This window comes from Stegodyphus dumicola, chromosome 6 (genome assembly GCF_044657685.1).
Source record: "Stegodyphus dumicola isolate Sdum_Otavi_A_Nest chromosome 6, ASM4465768v1".
NCBI lineage: Eukaryota > Metazoa > Arthropoda > Arachnida > Araneae > Eresidae > Stegodyphus > Stegodyphus dumicola.
The window spans coordinates 27,767,007-27,787,975 of record NC_140773.1 but is presented as its reverse complement, the minus strand read 5'-3'; the positions used below and the strand labels follow the sequence as shown (position 1 = coordinate 27,787,975).

At 34.4% G+C, this 20,969-nt stretch overlaps 2 long non-coding RNA genes across 2 annotated transcripts; both read left to right on the top strand.

Annotated features, from left to right (window-relative positions):
- Positions 1–359: 359 nt before the first annotated feature.
- Positions 360–11,263, top strand: LOC146996685 (uncharacterized). Its single transcript, XR_015041453.1, has 2 exons — positions 360–568; positions 11,075–11,263. It is a non-coding gene; the product is annotated as an uncharacterized LOC146996685 (long non-coding RNA).
- Positions 11,264–17,236: 5,973 nt separating this feature from the next.
- Positions 17,237–20,760, top strand: LOC146996684 (uncharacterized). Its single transcript, XR_015041577.1, has 2 exons — positions 17,237–17,573; positions 20,442–20,760. It is a non-coding gene; the product is annotated as an uncharacterized LOC146996684 (long non-coding RNA).
- The last annotated feature ends 209 nt before the right edge of the window (positions 20,761–20,969 follow it).

The following is a 20,969-nucleotide window of genomic DNA, read 5'->3' as shown; positions in this document are numbered from 1 at the left end:
CCACATCTGAAAGTAACAAGCATTTCATAAAAAAATACCATTTCTATTAGTCCCTTTACTAAATAGACCCCCTCCACACAACAACAAAATAATCTGAAACCACGAATGGCCGTTTTAGAGAGGTTTCGCTTTATTCAAAATTATACTGCAGTCGAAAAAATATGTTTCATTCTGATATGAATTCTAAGTGTGTTTACGCAATGAAATGCATATTTTTATATGCATTCAAAATTTTGTGATTTTAATTGCCACATGAATTAAAATAACGTTTTAAAGACAGCATTACATTTTGAAATTTTTTTTATCCACTTCACCTCATTTCAACTTCCTAATTATAGTTTATGATGCTGCATATTTTGTGGAGGCTATATTCTTCTATAAAAGGAAGGTTTGAAGGCAGACATTCATACCGATTAAGTTCGTGCATTTAAGAAATGGAATTCTTGAGACGCAGTCTAGTTTTCCTCGCAGTACTGGCGATGGCTACTTTAAGTATCATTCAGGCTGCTCCTGAACCTTGCATAGCTGGTCGTAAGTGATAAAAGAAGAAAGATGAAAATTAATTCTGGTAAGTCTTAGGTAAATATGAAAATTTTATATGAACCTTTAGGTATTCTTATTTATTTAAACAGTATAAGCTGCCATGCGTTATTTGATAAAAAGCAAAGCGTAAAACAGAGACTTGAGCGAGACCTTTAAAAATAATTAAAAACTTTGAAAACTTACAGGAGCTGTTCACAAATACAGCTGCAATGATTTTGGTCTGAAATTAATTCGATAAAACCATAAGAAATATTACACAGGTGAATAACTTCCATATTTCATTCGAAGAAAAACAGAGAAACATTCAGCATTAAAGCGGCATTTAAAAAAATATTTCTTAATTTTATTGAGTTTTATATGTATGGTAGTTGTTTTTGGTCCAATAATTTACATTCTTTGAAATGTTTTGTTTCGAAGTTTATTTTATGTATTTAGAAAAATATTTAACGCTATTAATATATGTAGCGGAAAAAGTTTAGAGTTATTAATTGTCTACGTTTTAAGGATCCATTTTTTATTCCATCTGCTTTGTACTTGATTTCTTATTTTTGCATCAATGAGCACTGCTTAAAGAAGAGGATTAAACAAAGCCAATGAAATATAAATTTATGTGATTTAGCAAGATTTTTCTTACGGAATATTATCTCTAGTGTTTCTTACGTTGTTTGTCAGTGAATTGGGATTGCCAAAGACTTAAATATTTTGCACAGTTTTGCTGCCACATTTTCCTACATTGCCAGATGAGCTGTAGCAGCAATATTTTAGATGGAGAGTTTCAATGAATTAAGATTAGAATTCAGTTTATTAGCGGTTTTCAGTTTTTGAGTATTGAAGCAAAGAGTAATAACTTCATTAACTGTACATAATATATTTTATTAATTTTATATTTTGTTTATAAATATTTCAAAATTTTCTTCTTTTGATATGTTACTTTTCATACATCTTTGCCAGTAAAGCCTATTAGAGGCGCTGCGGCCAAATCGCAAATAACTGGTCTCTCAACCCGGTTTCGGAACTCGGTGAACAGCCGGCTGAATGAGAGTTTGGTAGGGGTTGTTTAATGTATAATATATATGTCCTTTACATAGTCCTTCAAGAAGCACTCCTTTTTTAGGCTTTATAGCCCTCGCGTGCTTTGCGATTATCCAAAAATTGCAATCATTCACCATCTGAACTCTTGAATACATAATGCTGATACATAATTTACAAAGAAAACCTTACCTAAAGTAATTTCATAGTTACTTTTATCACCTTAGAACAAGCACATAATTTATAAAAACATAATTAAGCACTTAATGCTGATCACTGCTATACCAAGAATAATATCATTCACAAACTTCAGGTAATAACATAAGCTGACCTTGCCCTTCTTGAACCTACTTATAACAAACTTGAAATTTAAATATACAATTAGTAAGTGTAGGAAAAACACATTGCTGTTGAAGATTTTACTGGCTCAATCCGGTCTTTTGAGTCCTAGACCTGTCCATTAATTACAAAAGTAAAAATTTTAAAGAATATAGGCAGGTTGTTGCCATAGTCCTAATTATCTAAGTTAGTCTTGGGCTGAGAGGTTTGAGGTGTGTGCCCAAACAGATTGATTTAGCGTAACTTCTTCATTTTATGATTCAGAGCGCTTGTAAGGATCTTAAGTTTTACTAACGTTTATTTTATTTTAAATCTTTACTATCACTTCTTATTTTCTACTTCCGGCCAGAATTAAAAGCGTTAACTTATTTGTCTGGCGAACACCAAGTACTTAAGTTGTGGCTTTTTGCCAAACGAGAGTGAGGAAGGAGTTAGTCGAAGCAGGCCTCTTACCTTAGAAGTTTTATTCAGTTGCTGGTTGCTTTCTAGGCTAGAGGTTTAATCCTCTTGATAATTTTAAACGTATTGTAGTGTTAACAGTTCTCTGTACTACACACGGCTTTCTGTTAATATAAGGCCAATCTTCCACGTTTATTATTTCAAAGTTAAGTTAGCGTTTAGTTATATTTATATATTCTTACGTTTAGACCACAAGTAGTGGGTTTTGGAATCCGAAGTACAGAAATTATTGTAAAGAGAGAAAAATAAAGGGTTTTGTATACCCTTCTTGTGTATCCTGTCTACTTCCCACAGTTATTGAACATAGCTTTAGTAAGCTCTCTGTTCCGAGTCAGGTCCTTGCATGTTCCCAAAGAAAGTAAGACGGAACATTGAACCTGATAGTGGCGCCCAACGAAGAAGAATAACCATGGCCGATTTTCAAGAAGAACCTGTGCTGCCTGCAGAAGCGGCTCAGAATCCAGAAATGCCAGCTGCCGCCCTGTAAGGATTTGGTTACATCGTCCAGAACATGCGCGCTTCGATGAAACCAGAAGCAACATTTAATGGAAACTCGCCGGTAACCAGTTTTTTGGAAAAATTGGATGACCACTTCATGCTCTACCCCGTGCACGAGTTTCAAAAAGTTACCTTAGCTACCAGCGCTTTGAGGGGCCAAGCGCTTAACTGGTTCAAATGTATAGGCAGAAGTCTCTTGGGTCAAGCAGGAAGTCCCACCTATACTTACGAAAATTTCGAGACTGCCCTAGTAAAAGCCTTCCCTGTTGTAAGGGATCGTGCGAAATTAGAAACGGAACTTTTCAGTATATATCAGCAAAGAATCGAAAATCTCTCAAGCTTTATTTTAAGAAAAATTCACGTCTTCAAACTCTTGTATGGAAACAGTCCGGATCCTGAGATAATTCAAGTGATTTTGCCGAGGTTACTGCCCCAAGTGCAAGACTTTATTGAATTAAGAAATCCGACTACACTGGAAGAGTTATTTGAGCTAGCAATCCAGTTTGAAAGTAGAAGAACGGCGGACATTGAAAGAAGACGCCAATATCAACAACGAAACCAATTTGGTGCGCCAAGACCACAGCAAAGTCAAGCACACGGCTACGGAAGCAAAGCGAATCAGTGGGCAAGGAAACCCGAGCATTCAAAAACAGCCGGCGAACGTCGACAGTTCAATAGCAATCCAGGAAAAAAGTCTCAAGGCCAGTGGAAAAAGAAGGAAAGCATGGAAATGAAAAATGATTTAAACTAAAACGGATATCTGCTGACGGGAGGGTGCGGAAATCCGAGGGCCACGAAAACCCCTCTTTCTTCAAGTTAAATACAGTAATGGTGAAAAATTTGACTCTTACGAAGATTGAAGTGTTGGTGAATAATATCCCAGCCACCGCATTCCTGGATACAGGCGCGCAGTGTTCCTGTGTGGCAGAAGATTTTTTTAGGAAGTATTTTCGGAAACACCGCATATATAATTCGGATAATACGACAGTGTTAGCGGCGCAAGGAGAAAGATGTAAGTGTATAGGTAAATTACCGCTGTATGTCCGTATCAAGGACGAACAAGTAAAGGTTATGTTTTTCATAGTAAAGAATCTGCAAGCACATATTATCTTAGGAATAGATTTTCTTTCAGAGGCACAAGCGACGCTAGATTTTAATGAAGCGTCCCTTAAGCTGACAATGAAACCAGTTCGAGAAGAAAAGGCTGAACCGCCGATGTTAAACCTTGACCACCTGCTTAATGAAGAGCAACGAAGAATCCGACAAGTGGTAAGTGAATTTGCTTCGTTATTTAGTGATATTCCAGGATTTACTCAGGTTACTAACCATAGTATTGACACCGGAGATTCAATGCCAGTTCGCCACAAAGCATACCGGTATGATAAGAAAAAGGAAAAAATTATAGAATGGCATATCACCGATATGCTACGTAAAAAGATCATAACGCCCATCTCAAGTAGTTATGCTAGCTCGGTGGTTTTATGTAAGAAAAATAATGACTATCCATTGATACATCCAAAAAGGTGGAGATTCGCAATTGACTACCGTAAATTAAACTCCATAACTAAATCCGGTATATCCGTTACCTATTATTGAAGAAATTCTAAGGAACATAACTTCTCCCAAATATATGACTACATTAGACTTAACGACTGGTTATTTTCAAATAGGGGTTAGGCCTGAGGACGTGCCTAAGACTGCTTTTATAACCAAGTCTGGCACTTATGCATTTCTGCGTATGCCGTTTGGCCTTTCAGGGGCACCGGCAACATTTTAGCGATGTATGGACATTGTGTTAAGGCCTGTTCTTGGAAAGTCCACATTTATCTATTTAGACGATATCATTATTACTAGTGATAATCTCGACCAACATGTACAGGATTTAAGACAGGTGTTTTCTTTATTAAATGAGGCCGGTCTAAAAGTTAATGTCGAAAAGTGCAAATTTGCAGCCCCTGAATTAAAATATTTAGGTTACAAAATATCTCAGAAAGGAATCGAGACAGACGAATCAAAAATAATCGGTGTATAAAAGTATCCGACTCCAAACACGAAGAAGCTCTCTTCTTTTCTAGGACTTTGTTCATATTATAGGTCCTTTATAAATGATTTTGCAGCTATTGCTGAACCATTGTTAAAATTAAAAAGGAAAAAGGCAAGATTCTCGTGGACGGACGAAGCCAATAGTGCTTTCGAAAAGTTAAAAAAAGCATTAACGCAAGCTCCTGTGTTGAAATTTCCTGAAAAGGATGAGAATTTAGAAATTTCAGCGGATGCTTCGGATTATGCGGTAGGAGCGGTACTTTCGCAAAATCAGCAGCCCGTGGCATTTTTTAGCCGAACTTTAAATCAAACACAAAGAAACTATTCCGCGACTGAGAGAGAGGCACTTGCAGTTCTGTTAGCAGTGCAAAAGTTCCGAGTCTATTTTGGAAAGGCGCCAATAACAGTGTACTCTGATCATGCGGCGGTAACTAGATTGTACTCAGGGAAAAACTTATCCCTAAGGTTAATAAGATGGGCACTCAAGCTACAAGAATATAATCTGGTAATCAAGCATACCCCCGGAAAGGAAAATATCGTAGCAGATGCCCTATCCAGAATTAAAATAGATGAAGAAGGTAATACTGTAAAGGTGGCAATGCTCACAACATGTACAATAAATTCCCGAGAAACTGTAATAACCGAACTGGGTAAGGATCCTGAGTTTGGAAGCATTTATGAGTATTTAAAGGATCCTGAAAATTTTAGCCACCAAGATATTGTGGCGATAAGAAATAGAGCGGCCCATTACGAACTAATAGATGGTCTATTATTTTATACAAAAACTACGAATTCCAACAACGAATTTCGACCTGTTATCCCAGCTAGTCTTAGATTAAATATCCTGCAGGAGCTCCATGACAGCCCTTTAGCTTCTCATGCTGGTATTCGAAAAACTATCCAACGCGTACGCGAGGCAGTCTATTTTCCTGAACTGCAAAAGTTAACAAGAGCGTATGTCCAGTCCTGCCCAACATGTCAAGCAGTTAATTATATTAATTTCCGCCCGGCCGGGTTTCTAAATAGTATTAAATCCGAATTTCCAAATGAAATAATTGGCATCGATTTATTGGGCCCTTTCCCAAAAAGTCAGTTAAATAAAAGTCGCTATCTCCTGGTTATGGTTGATCATTTTAGTAAGTGGACCGAAATTGTTCCCTTAAAACGAGCCTCCGCGAAATTAGTTATTGATTCTATTTTAAATAAATATATTTTAAAATACGGGGCGCCACTAAAAGTTATATCGGATAATGGTCCTCAATTTGTAAGTAATGTATTTGAAGACATGTGCCAAAAACTGGGCATACGTCATTTAAAAATGGTCCCGTATCGGCCGCAATCAAATATAGCGGAACGGGTCAATAGGAATATAGTGAAAATTATCCGTAGTTATGTTAACAATTTTCATAAAAGCTGGGATAACTATGTCAATGAATTTGCTTTCGCCCTTAGGACCGCAAAACATGATACAACGGGCAAAACTCCTGCTGAGTTATTTATAGGCAGAAAGATTATAACGCCGTTAGATAAATTATTTTATGTGCAACAAAGAGCCCCAGAGTTCAAAATGGGTGATATAGAAAAACTAATTAAAGAAGCAAAAAAGAATACTGAAGTAGCACAGAGAAAACAAAAGCTGTATTATGACTTGAAACGACGGGGAGTAACTTATAAAGTAGGGGATGAAGTGTTAAAAATTAAGCATTCACTTTATTCAGCACCAGAAGATAAAACTGCCAAATTTTTTCCACGATTTGAAGGACCATATGTCATAGAAAAAATAACTCACGCTGTAGTGGTGTTAAAAGCCAGGAATGGTGAAACATGCTCCGCAAACATTGATCAAATCAAACCCTACTATGATCGTAATAAAATGCAAATATTTACAGATCTTTTGCAGGATCCGGAACGGCAGACACAGCAGGCACAAGCTCCAGAGGTGGAACAACGACAAGTACAAGGGCAAGCCATTAAGAGGCAGGAGCAAGTGAAATGAAAGTTTCCCCGCGGGAAAATTGAAGGTAACAAGAAAAAGAAGCCGTTCCACCGTCCAGAAAAGAGAGCTCACGAACACCCCCAGAATGAAGAAGGGAGAAGGACGACGTATGCAAAGAGAGCCAGGAGAAATGACGGCAACTATAACCCGGCTCTAAAACGGAAGATCTACTCATCCGACAGGACTCTCCGCAGCAAATGTCGCCGAACTGCGGAAGGGCCACCAGGGGCGGAGGAAAAGTTACAAGGAAAATTTGAACGGCCAGCAACGAGGTCCAAGCAGGAACGCGAAAGAAGTTTCCCGGTTCCGCCAAGACCAGCTGCCATCAAACGGCCAAGACCACAGGCAGAGGCGAAAAAGAAGGTATTCAAGGGTTACCGAACTGGAGAAAAAAGAAAGCTTCTAGAGGAAGGCACTGAAGGGCGAGCCCGCACACGAAGGAGGATAAATCAAACGAGAATCTACGCTACCTTCCAGGACTGGGTTCAGAAAAGAATGTCCGAATATCACAAAGATAAGTAAAATTTTATGTTACTTTGCAAACTTAAGTTAATCTTTCATTCTTACTGCAAGTGGCAGATTTCAAGAAGTTTTACCTCATGCGAGGTCTACCTTTATCGCCAAAAAGGCGAGAAATGAGTTGTTACCGATTTTGGTATTATGTTTTTCAAATACTCGCGCGTAAAACTATTGTTGATGTATAATAGGAATATGTAAAGACTTAAATATTGTAAAAGTTATTGTATAAATTTTATTTAAAACATTCTGGCAAGAAAGAAGTTTTAGTCTGAAAGACTTTTTGAAATGTAGTATTGCAATGTAGAAGAATTGGCACTTGCTTTGAAAAGAGTAGAAGTTAACAATGTACTACTAATGTATGTTTTCAAATGCGTAAAATTAACGGCATGTTAATATGTTCTTATATACAATGTGAACTGTTATTTTAAATGTTAAGAAATACCGTGATATGGTAAAAGTGAAAGTAATGAAAAAAATATTTTTTATTCGTGTGACTGTAAAAAGACTAAATCATGGTAAATATGTGTTAAAGGTTGAATGAATGTAGTTAGGCTCTCTGACGCTACACTTCAGAGTTAGCCACTTTCAGAATAGTACCTCAGGGTTTAGAGTTGAAGTTAGGGTGTGTTACGAGGTCTTGGTATGTTGAATTTTAACATGTTAGTGTTTTGATTGTAGGAGGAAGTGTTGAACACGTATACATAAACACATTCGTGTTTGGTGTTCTTTTACAACACATGTCAGAGAGCACGGGGAGAGATAATTAAAATAGTCATGAATGAAATAAGAATGTTAAGAGAAATATAAATATGCATGTTACTTGCCATTTCATTGTGTAACATTTCATTAAACTAGCTTTCCTTCCAGATCTCTGAAAGGAACCAGATTTGAATAAAAAGCTCCTGTTTAGATGCAGTACAGACGAAAAATTGCGTGTCCTTGGAGCTGCTATTGTAAAAACAAATTTCTTTTTTTTTTAAATTTCTAGTTTCTAGTGAGAAATGTTTGTAAAAGATTGGCCTCGCGTTAGATTCTACAGCTAAAAGTTTTCAACAAGGTCGTTTTAGACCTCAGTTTCAAACTAATTAACTCTGGCGGGAAGTATGTAAGGATCTTAAGTTTTACTAACGTTTATTTTATTTTAAATCTTTACTATCACTTCTTATTTTATACTTCCGGCCAGAATTAAAAGCGTTAACTTATTTATGCAAAATTTGTCTGGCGAACGCCAGCGAGAGAGAGGAATTAGTTAGTCGAAGCAGGCCGCTTACCTTAGAAGTTTTACTCAGTTGCTGGTTGCCTTCCAGGCCAGAGGTTTAATCCTCTTGGTAATTTTAAACGTATTGTAGTGTTAACAGTTCCCTGTACTACATACGGCTTCCTGTTAATATAAGGCCAATCTTCCACGTTTATTTTTTCAAAGTTAAGTTAGCGTTTAGTTATATTTTTATATTCTTACGTTTAGACCACAAGTAGTGGGTCTTTGTATTCCGAAGTACGGAAATTATTGTAAAGAGAGAAAAATAAAGGGTTTTGTATACCCTTCTTGTGTATCCTGTCTACTTCCCACAGTTATTGAACATAGCTTTAGTAAGCTCTCTGTTCCGAGTCAGGTCCTTGCATGTTCCCAAAGAAAGTAAGACGGAACATTGAACCTGATACGCTAAGCGCTTGATTATTTTTATTTGGGGAAACTTATCGTCGTATTAGAGAATACTTTCTCTGACAATGAATGATTACCGCTTGTAGCTTTCTATTTGCTATAGTAGTAGTAGCTTCAGTAGTTTCAGTTCGTTCGTAGTAGTTTCAGACTAAGTTCTGCGGAGCTTTTTAACAGTAGTTTCTCAGTTTCTTCTAAGGAAAAGAATAAGTACTTAATGCTGTATTAACGGGCTCCAGATACCAAGTGCTGCCTAGCATTTAATGACTCCTAGTTTATACCTTCGGAATATTATGTGTGTCTCTATATCTTCACTATTTTTAATTAATTTGGTTAATGCACTGTGTTTAAAAGTATTTCCTATGAATAACTTATTATAAGTATGAAATGTATATGTAAAAGGAAAATTTTATTTCGAGGTCTGTGGGAATGATTAATACAGATACGCAAGTTAAATATGTCGAAAAACAACTTGCAGATCTCTTTCATTATATTCTGAAATGAGTATTTTTCGATTCTTTTTCTTGTATATCACGACTAAAGTAATAAAGAAAGAATAAAAATGGAAAAAAAAATTCTTTCACTCTTTGTCTATTTTCGTTACATTAACAAAGGTCTCAGTAACCATCCCTACAACATGTAAGCAAAATTATTAAGGCATTTATTTCAAGAAAATAATCTCTTAACAATAATATATAGAAAATGAAATTCTAAGAATTAGTTCTGTTTGCGTACATGGCAAACCATTATACCTGATAGGAAAAAGAGAACTTGTATCTGTCTTATTAGAAATGCACCGACGTATCTCCAAATGCGATATGTGAATGAACATTCTGTACATATATATATATATATATCGAATTTTCTCAGGTGTTAGTAAAAGAAACGAATAACAGTAACAATAATTTACAATAACTAGAAAATTAAAGTCCGGTAGAAGACGTAGATTTATAAAATTTTGCAGAGAATCCTAAAGTGTTCAGTGGGATTTAATTCAGGGTTTCTCAGTGGCAATTTCAGCTGAATTCGTTGGAATGAATCTGATAGCCGATCGGGATCAAGGACGGTAGCAATTGCCACCCTAGTACACTACTGTTTTCCGGGTACGAGAAAATCATAAGGAATAAATGATCTGCAATAGCCCATAGTACTTAAACGCTCTGGAGGTTTTTTGTAACAGTAACATAGGACTCAGACACTGACGAGAGGAAAAGTGCCAGGCAAACACTGAACCCCACACATCCAACCTGGTAAGCTGGATCAATAGCTTAATGAGGATTCGCCCATATTCTTCGCCTAAAATAGAGTGATGCAAAATGGGTGCCATCACTCTGCTGTTCCTTCCAGTCGTGAATTGTTCCCTTATGGGGTACAATAGCACAAGCAAAATGCTCAGGGAGGTAGTATGCAGTAATTCGTGAATCTTCCGGCTTCTGACGAAGGCGCTTCATAGTCCATCAACTACCTGTCCGATTGAACCGCCCGGTCAGCTGAGAGGTGACTTGAGCTAAGGCTTGGTTTCCTGGCTATAGTGTAAGATATGCTTTTAAGTTATATTATATCTGCCTTCTTCTTTTAATACTATGGTACACTGAGTATTCCCTCTTCGATAAGAGTACACCTCTTCAATCCAAGGCGTTTAAAGAGCGAGCTTTATTCTTCATGTGACTTGTAATAGTGATTTAATGACGTTTAAAGTTTCAGCTACATATATGTTACAATTAGGTTCTCACATAAGGAGAAATGAGACAACCTGGCTACAATATTTGCATAACACGGTAAATTCCTAATTCAGTAACATTTAAGTACATTAAGCACAGGAACTGAAAACATAATTTTGTAAAGTAAACTAAAAGTAATTTTGCTTTTTCGAACATTGTGTTTCTTTTTCCTCTTTAAAAATATATTTGAATTCAGAATAAAATTTAATTATTTTATTAGAGTTTCTGCTCTTTTAAATTTTATCAATATTGACTTTTTCCTTTTAGGATTTGGAACATCGAAAGCTGTCCGAAAATGTTTCTTCTGTGCACCCAGTGAGTCCTCTGCAGATATAAGAAGAATTGCACTCTATTCTTGAACTGTATTTCAACATAATGTTAATCGAAATTTTAAAATGATGTTTCTTTATTTTATAAAGTTTTGCTAAATATTCATTAAAAGGTTTTCCGAAATGATTTGTTTAAATTTTTATTTTATTTAAAATGTTTCTTTGTGTTTCCCTTCATAGTTATTTAGAATGTAAAACTATACTTTTTATTCGAAATTTTTTCACAAATATGACAAATTTTAAATTTGTAAATAATAGAATTCTGAAGAAATCTGAAATTTCTTAAGACTATTTACTCCTTGTCAAACACTGAAATGAACTATGTTCCATTTCAAACTTACATAATTCGCAACAGGAATTAAACATACTTTTATAGAAAATGATAATAGTCTATTTAAAATACTAAGACATAGGAACAAAATTATTTCTGGAATTCAAGTTATCATTATGTCTCGATAGGAAGGATTTACATTTAATATTTTATAAAGCATTCTGCTAGCATCTAAATGAAAATGCTTCCATATTCGATGAGCACAATGTTAATATTTGAATGAAATTTTAATAAAGTATGCCAAACTAGTCATTTGCAGTATTTTTATTGTAGATAAAGCAAGAAATTTTTAAGAATGAATTTTCGAAGAACATAATCTGGCTTAATTTTAATCATTTGATCAAACGTTCGTGGAGTTGCTATCATAGTATTCAGTATAAGATTTCACTGTAAAGAAACAATAATGATTAACTAAACATACGCATTAGATACAAATTTGTCTAATATACTTTGAAAGTAAATGTAATTGCTATTGTGGAATGCAGTAAATAAATTTCAAGACTTAAGAAACTAAATAATCGTAATAAAATTTATATAAGTATTTAATTAAGAGTAAAATGTATTAAAATTTGTTTGGAATTATGGTAAATGAATGTTATAATTATCAATAATTGTATGTTAAATGTAAAGTATGTGAGGGAGTACTGGTTAACAAATAGAGGCCTGTTTTACATCTGCATAATTGTTCCTTTTACCCTCCTCATATAATATAAACTCTGAAGGCTCCCACTTTATTTAATTTTTTATATAAGATTTTTTATTTTTTTTCATACCATGGAGTGTTTTGTTTTTATAAATGGAATGTTGTAGTGCAGTTCAAAAAGGCCAGTTACCTTTAAACAAGAAACGGAGGCCTTTATAAGTAACTGGCAGAAGCAACCCTTAACCATTCATGAAAATTTAGTACATGAATTCACTAAAGTGGTGATACCCAGATAGCTGGATATGTGTGTACTAAGAGAAAATTGTGGGGACTTCCAGTTTGTATAAAATAAGAAAATAGTAAACTATAATAATAAAAGTAAAAACCATAATTTCAATTGTTGTATAACTGAAAATTTAGTTTGTGTTTTAAATACTTTTATCTTTAAACTTTGACTGATGGTGCTGCCGGACCAAAACTAACCAAAAAAAAAAAAAAAAAAAAAAAAAAAAAATTCAAATAACAAATAATTCACGTTCAAAATCTAATTCATAATATTCATATATCATTTCGACATTCTTATAACCATTCGTATAGTAAATCTATCAATCAATCGTATAGTGGTAGTACAATTTAACTTTTAGGTTTGCGTTGTAAGTAATCTATACAAAAGGAAATATCAATAACTCCAAATTCTATTAAACTCCATGTTTCTTAAAAGCCTCCCGGCTCAAACAAATGGAGGGACATGACATACCACAGTAAATTATGCACTAAATTGAACAAAAGAAACATAGTATATATAACTAACACATTTATTAATTTCTAGAATATTCAAACATATGATAACTAGGGAAACTGATTAGTCCCCTACAATTTAACCTACGTATATTAATATAGTATCATTACTCGGTTACAATTTAAATACAAAAGACAGAAAAAGAAATTCACTCATAGGGTGAATAGTTTAATGTAAGTTCATACATTAAACTCCTATGTCATCATCGACTGATTAATATGGAGTGCTGATAGTTCATCAGATCGTCCTACTCATTTCGTTCACCATTCGAAGAGATCGAGAATGCCATCATCGACGAATTAATACGGAGTTTTAGATAGTTCAACAGATCGTCCTACTCATTTCGTTGACCATTCGAAGAGATCGAGAATGCCATCATCGACGGATTAATACGGAGTTTTAGATAGTTCCACAGCTAGTCCAACTGCTTTTAAATCAGGAACGCTAACGCCTTCAACAAATCAAGACCCAAGGAAGACACAGGAATCAGGATGCTTCTTTTAAATTAGGGAGCAGTCTTTATCAGGAATGTTAACGCTTCAACAAAATCTGTATTAAGGTAACCTCGCGAATGTCAAATTAAAGTTCTTGGGAAAATATAATGAAGCAGCAGCAAAGCTATATTTTGCATAAGCACTTAGTCTCAACTCGAGCAAAATTCTCATCAGCTGAAAGTCGACCGAAATTCAAGACCGCCGCCCGCTGGTACACGGCATTCGCGAGAGCAAGACCCGCAAGGGGGTCAAACACCCGCCACTCGTTTTCTTCTTACTCTTACCTTGAAAGAATCAGGAAACAAAATGATCTCTAGCCTCGTGCAAGCACCCAGGAAATCTCGGTTTCTCCGCCTCTGTAAGTTCATAGGCTTTCAAAAAAAAAAAAAAAAAAAAAAAAAAAAAAAAAAAAAAATCACAAAATTAAATCTTACCAATCCCGGAATTTTATGTTATCAAAATTGAGAAAATGACACACCCATGACGAATCAAACACCAGAAAATCTGACAATGCAATCCGAAAAACATCTGTACACATAACGTGAGAAAAGTAGACCCCCCAACTAACAAGCGGAAAATAAGCTCCACGAGAATCCAATTACCCAAAGTTAGTTTAACCACCCACTGTCTTGAAGTAAGCAAAACTGCAAGCCTTACAAAGCGACAGGAAAAAGGATTTCCGTTTCACACGCATTAGCTAAAAGGCGACAATACGCACTCTCTACTTCTTCATTGTTGGTAAAAGGCCATAAAGCAGATGGCTCCCGCAACCGTTTCCCGCCTTAGTTACAATTCCTACTCAAGAATAATGAGTTAAATAAACCTTAAGAGCTTAAGAATACTTTTTTTCCCGATTAAAATACACATGAATACAAATAAAAATATTAGAATAATGACTTGAAACCCATATTAATAATTGAAATTCGCGACATAACATATTCCCCCACGCACCAGGGAAAAAAAATTTTGAGCATCAAATTTTTTTTTTTCAAAACAAAACAAACAGCATTTCAAAATAGTACCAAGTTTAGTGCCATACAAATAATCCCTTGAAAACTAGTTGTCACGGAGAGCAGTGATAAAAAAAAATTAAAAAATTTACTTATAAAGCATTAAATTTAACAAATTAAATTCAAAATCTAAATGCAACTCATATAACCAATTAAATAGCAACCGGAGTGAAGTGTCATAAAATCCAATTGCAAAACAAGTTAAACAAACAAAATTACACACACACACACACACACACACAAAAAAAAAAAAAAAAAAAAAAAAAATCATTAGTGAGGGGAAAAAAAAACACCTTAACTTTCCAGTCAACCAACAGTGACAAAAAAAATCATAAATGAATTAAAGACCGAACTGAACCAGAAGTTGAAACAAACGGAGAACACCCCTAGGAACGGAAAAAAGAACATGACCAAAAAAAAACTAACTCAGCCGAAAGAATCTAGTGCGCATCTAGAAGCAAAAAGGGAAAAAAAAATTACACAATCTTACTGGAGACAAGGAAATAAAATTCGGACCAGCCGAAAAAAATCCTTAAAAACAAAACACTCTTGTGTCAAGAACTCGAAACCGAAACTAAAAGAAATTCGCACATATGCAAACAACTCCTCGACCAACCCGCGACATAACACAATCATGCTATTACAAATAATAAAATATTACTTATAAATGTGAAAATTAGTATGATGTAAAATTTTAAGATTTATAATTATTCGTATTAATTAACAGGTATATAAAATTTTTATAATTGTGATCTTGTGAGCAAAAAGTTTTGGAGATCCTTCCCTGAAGTATCAAAATTGTGATGTGAATGGGCCAGAAACAAGAACATTTTACAGTTTGAACTCAGATTTTAATAGGACTCTAAAAATGTGCAATGGTGCTTAAAATTATTAATGGACTCAAAATTTACGACTTATAATTTTTAATTGTCCCAAAGTTCATTTTATATTTTGAATTTTCGAAATTATATTTCTCATATTTTTCTACTGTAATGCTTAGGCTTCTCTGTCGCTCCGCCTTTCTCTTTTTGAAAGGGGGAATGCATAAGATAAAAAATATGAAAGCAAACTTCTAATTTTAATTGTCAATAACGTTTTTTTTATTTTTCATTTAATTTGCGGACTTCCTCACTCTGTCTTAGAAATAGCGCCATACATCTAAACTGCGTCATTCAAATTAATCATGCAAACTTAAGAAGTGCTTAATGCAGATTCCTCTTGTCCAAACAAAGTAATTGTAAGCCAAAACTTAAAACTTAAACTTTTGCTTCCCCCTTCTTCCTACTACTTTTACTACTACGACAACCTCTCTCTTTTCGCTTGTGCTTTCCTCGTGGCCAGACGCTTTGATGCAATCATCTATGTTCGCTTCTGTCGCTATAGTATCAAAATTGTAAAATGTTCTAGAAATAGGGCACGATTAGAGTGCCAAGTGAATTGTGGCCACAAATTGTGAATTTAAATAAATAAGGAATTTAATCCGGCTCGACTGATTCTTCATCAAAATGGATGGACGCTCAGCCAACCCTGGAGTGAACAAGTTGAAATGACCATAAGAAGAGTTCATCGTACTCGTAGCAGCAGGACTTTTAACGATGGAAATTTAGTAATAAAAAGAAAATATATTTGCTGGCAAATCCAGCGCAACAAATCTGATTCCGGAAAAATACCAACAGGACAAGATTTAACGGCAAATAAAATGTAAACCTAGATGTTCGAAGAGAAAAAATAAATAGCTTTTTCATCATCGGCTGCAAAGTTTCTTGAATAAAGAGTGCAAATCTCGCGCAGCAAAACGCGTTCAAAACTTTTACGAATTTTCCGGCGGTAGGCGGCTTTAGGTTTCCAGTTCTGCCCTGATTATCCCTAGCTTTAAGGAAAGAATTCATTACTTGCTATTTAAGTTTAATATTTAAATATTTGAAAATATTAGGGAATTTAACTTATTTACGATCCAGCCGTCCGTAGAATAATGTTCAGTAAACTTTATATTCATTCTAAAAAATAAAACATACAATATTCGAATCCCGTACGATACGAATTCACTCTCATTTCTCATTCATTAATAAACTTAGCAGCACAGTGAAATGGAATAATCCTCGGAGACAATATACTCTTTAATTATAACAATAACTTTAATTTACGTACAATTTACACAGGTTAATGGGGCCGACATCATTTTAGACCGACAAGCAGAGCATATGAAACACATTAGCAATGGCGGAAGCTAGGAAAGTAATGCAGCAGAATAATGACGTAATTAACTCTCCAGAGGTATTTATACTACGTCTGATGCAATTGTAGAAACAAGCTATGATTGGTTAATATTAGTTTTAGTTGCCTTTTTCCCGTAGCGTTATATAACATAGAAAGATCTCAAATTTGGGAGAACAGATGAATTTAGGGAGAGAGCACCATATCTAGAATGTTAATGTGGTGGTCGCCAGCTATTTGTCTAAGGCATCTATCGTATTTTGTTATATCTTACATATTTATTTATATATCATCATATGGTTCTACACCAGCAAAGAAGCATTTCATGAAGGGATTCAGTCTATTTTGATATCAGAAATTTAAGACCAATAAAATGCAGTTAAACGTATTGTCAAAATCTTACGTCAAATAGTGACGCTATAATTTTTGAACCAAACACCAGATTTCTAAATCTGCATGATTTGTATTTTTGATGAAAACATAGTTAAAATATATCTAATATCTGCAAATGACTTTGCAGATTTCTCCAATTTTTTTCCACAGTTGTGCGCCTGTGAGACACATCAAAATTCACAATCTTTAAGAAGTTTATCTCATCCACCGAAATAAACAACTCAGCGAGTGACGGGTTGTTAAATTCATTCTCGCTTTGAAATGTCATGTCATACATTATTTTTAGTTCGTGATATTGCACATATATATATATTTATATTCTAGGTCAAATTCTCGTATAAAAAGAATGTTTGAAGGCAAGAAATTCACACATTCATCTCAAGCCTGTGCAACTGAGACATGGAATTCTTGAGAAGCAGCCTGATTTTTCTGGCAGTATTGGCGATGGCAACTTTAACTATCATTCAGGCTGCTCCTGAGCCAAGCCCATTGCTCGATGGTATAGATCGAAAATGATAATAGAAGGACCAAAATGATTTCTGATCACTCTTAGGTAAATATGATCTTTTTATATGCATTTAGCTATTCCTAATTTTTTAAACGTTTTAAATTGCCATTTATTATGCGATGGAAATAAAGATAGGAACAAAGACTTGAGCAGGTCGTTTAAAATAATTAAAATCTTTTAAATAAATAACAAAACTTACTGGATGTATCAGAAATACAAATGAAATGATTTTCGTTTGAAGTTACTTCGATAAGGTCATAAATACGCTTATTCGTATGCCTCGTATATGTCTGCTACCTTTTTCCTCTCTAAAATTAAGGAGATTTCATTACTCAAGATATTCAACTTAAGAATTTCAGTAGTCAGCAAAGCAAAATACCTTGGCATCTTCATTAACAAGCTTAGCTGGAATAATCACACCAGAGAAATCGTCAGCAATGCGTATGGGAAACTAAACTCCCCCGAGCCTCTACTCAGCAGTAATTCCATCCTTTCTCTCAAGAGCTGCTTATCCACAAAGCCATCATTCGACCTATCTGCACTTACGCTTCTGCTGCATAGAATACCATCCGTGCCAATAACCTAAACAAGATCAAAATACTTAAACAAGATTATAAGAATGGTCATAGAAACCCGCTACTTTATTCGGAACAAGGACATCCATAAGGAATTCAGCATTAAAAACATCAAAGACTTCATTCTCAGGCGAAACGAAAATTTCTCCGCTAAAGCCGTCACCTATGAGAAAGTGGACTACAAAGATCTCTTCTGCTATGAAGTTCTTGAAGAGGACTGAAATCTGCCTTAGGCCACCCACAATTTCAAGAATGGATAGTGTTCAGGTTGAACAATTTTCTCTCTCCGTAGATCTCTCTCTCCGTTCAGCTCTCTCTCTATCCGTACAGTACGTCACAGTTTTATAGCACTTTATTCATCTCTCGACTAATATCGCATAGTACTGACTACCTAAATTTTGTTTTGTGTATATAGTATTTATTTAAGATTCTACCTCTGTTTTGTATCTACATTTTATCAAAAATTATAGTTTTTACCTTTTAATTCTGTTTTCATTGCACCCGTATCATCTTTTTAACTTTGTACATTGTATATATGGGACATGTTTTGTACATATTGCATACGCAAGAAAATGGATTACACATCGATTTTATTAGTACCTCTTGTATTATATTTTCCTTTTTGCAATTTCTGTATTACAACTTCTGAATTTTTAAGATTTCACCGCTCACCTGCTTCATTCGTATTTCACATGTCTACATTTCTACACACATTTTCCTCTCACATTGTTTTCGCCCACACTCCATCCCAGTCTTTCCCACATCTTTCATTTGTTGCGGTCTGCATCATCTTTCTCCTTTTCTTCATTTTATACTCAACCTGATCGACACAGTCATATGATGAAACAGTCAATGAGATGAAACTTCTTGGTTTGGTTTCATCTCATTGACCTTGCAAAAGCCCTTTTACCACACTAAACGCATTATCAACGTATCAGATTCAATTTTTTAGATTTTCTCCATAGAAGTGGCTGTAGGGAAGAACACGAAAGTCTTGAAACCAAGCTCCTGAAGCTTTATGCGCGTAGACAGGTCGCGAATTTATGGTGAGTGGGTTAGGGGTTGGTAAATGTTCTTAGAAGACATGACTCCATATTGCTAAAACACAACTTTACTAACACACCAATTCATTAACCCAGCTATACATTAACGCAACTATTCCTTAAAGCAGAAAACTTCTACACAAATATTCGAACATTCCTACGCTCTAGCTAAGGGCAATGGGGCGAGTTCGCTGGACGCTCTGGCAGTTATTACGAAAACAACATGACGCCATCTGGCGGCGCACGCAGTCGAACGTAAGACTAACACAAATTCATCAGACTATTTCTCATTTTCATCCATCACTTTCGCAATGAAGGACACATCACATTTATCATCATCAAGTAACATGTATATTATACTCTTATCTAAAACTTTAATCCACTCGTGACGCTTTCAGTTTTAGCATACAAAGAAACTTCCCCTTTATCGGAAGAATGCTTTTCTAGTTTCGATTTCAGAACATTACATGTTTTTGTAAACGATGAAGTAAATGTAATGGAGTAATGGAATGTAAAGGAATGTAATGGAATGTAAAGGAGGACTTTTTTAAAATTTATCCATGTTTTATAGTCACACAGTTTAAATACACTATGACCAACTATAACTGAATACTAAGAAAAAGCAAATTTATTTCGATACTTTAAGAAAACTCAGAATGTTAAATTCAGTAAAATTCTTTCACAAAATTTAAAGTACACATTTTATACAATAATATAAAACTTCTAATATATCTTTAAGTTAAAAATTCCTTAAAATTAAGTCCTATTCAACTTAAATATTAGCATACTTTCATTAAACATGCCAGGACTTGTATGTCTTTTTATTTGCTTTGGAAACATGATGTATCCTGAATAGGAACAGGGAGGTTAATCAAGCTATGTTCACGCTTACAGCTAAAGAAGATTCTATTTAAATTTTGAAACAATGCTTCAGTAAATTTGCCTAAATTAACTGATTCTTGCTGCTTTAGTACCTTTTGTTCTTCGACGTGTTATTTTTTTATAATCTTTACTAAGGATACTAAAACTTTTAAAGGCTAATGTGATAATAGCTGCTTTTGCTAAATATTTTTAAAACCAATCTTAATATATGTATATAAACAAGCTTAATACATGCTGTATTAAGCTTGTATTTTGCTTACAAGTACGAGCTAGTACTTGTATTTTACTTCTGTTTTGTATTTAACTCTTATAATGTGCATGCATATAATTAATAGGTAAAAGCTACTAAGCTTGCATTTTGAAATTTTTCCGTTTAAAGTATTATTTATATACACATATTTTTTTACTTTCAGGCTCTGAAAAATGGAATGATACCCGATTATGTTCTCCTATATATGCAGAAAATCTTATAAACAGAAAAGAAATGATGGAAACTTTTGAATTGTTTTCAAATTTTTCCATTATCTGACTTTATCTAAAATATCATAATAAAATTTGTAAAGTTATCTAAAATATGTTTGGAGAGAGTCACTAAATATTATTTTTTACTTTATTACGTTTTATATCACTTCTGTGCATAATTATTTACTATGAATAGCTTTATATATATAAAAGTTTTTGTCAGTTTAGAGCTGCTGATAAATATTGCAATAAAAGTTTTTTTAGACACGCCAGAGGACACTGACACCAGTGAAACCCACATTTAACTAAAAATTGTTAGTACTGATGAAAGAGCTTGGAAACACAAACTTCGTGCTTCTCAGCTTAATTTAACTTCTAAAAATTAATTTATTAATGCAATAGCATATTTTATAGGAGCTTTTACAAATACAGTTCTAATGATTTTGGTTTGGAATTAACTATATAAAAAATGTTTTACA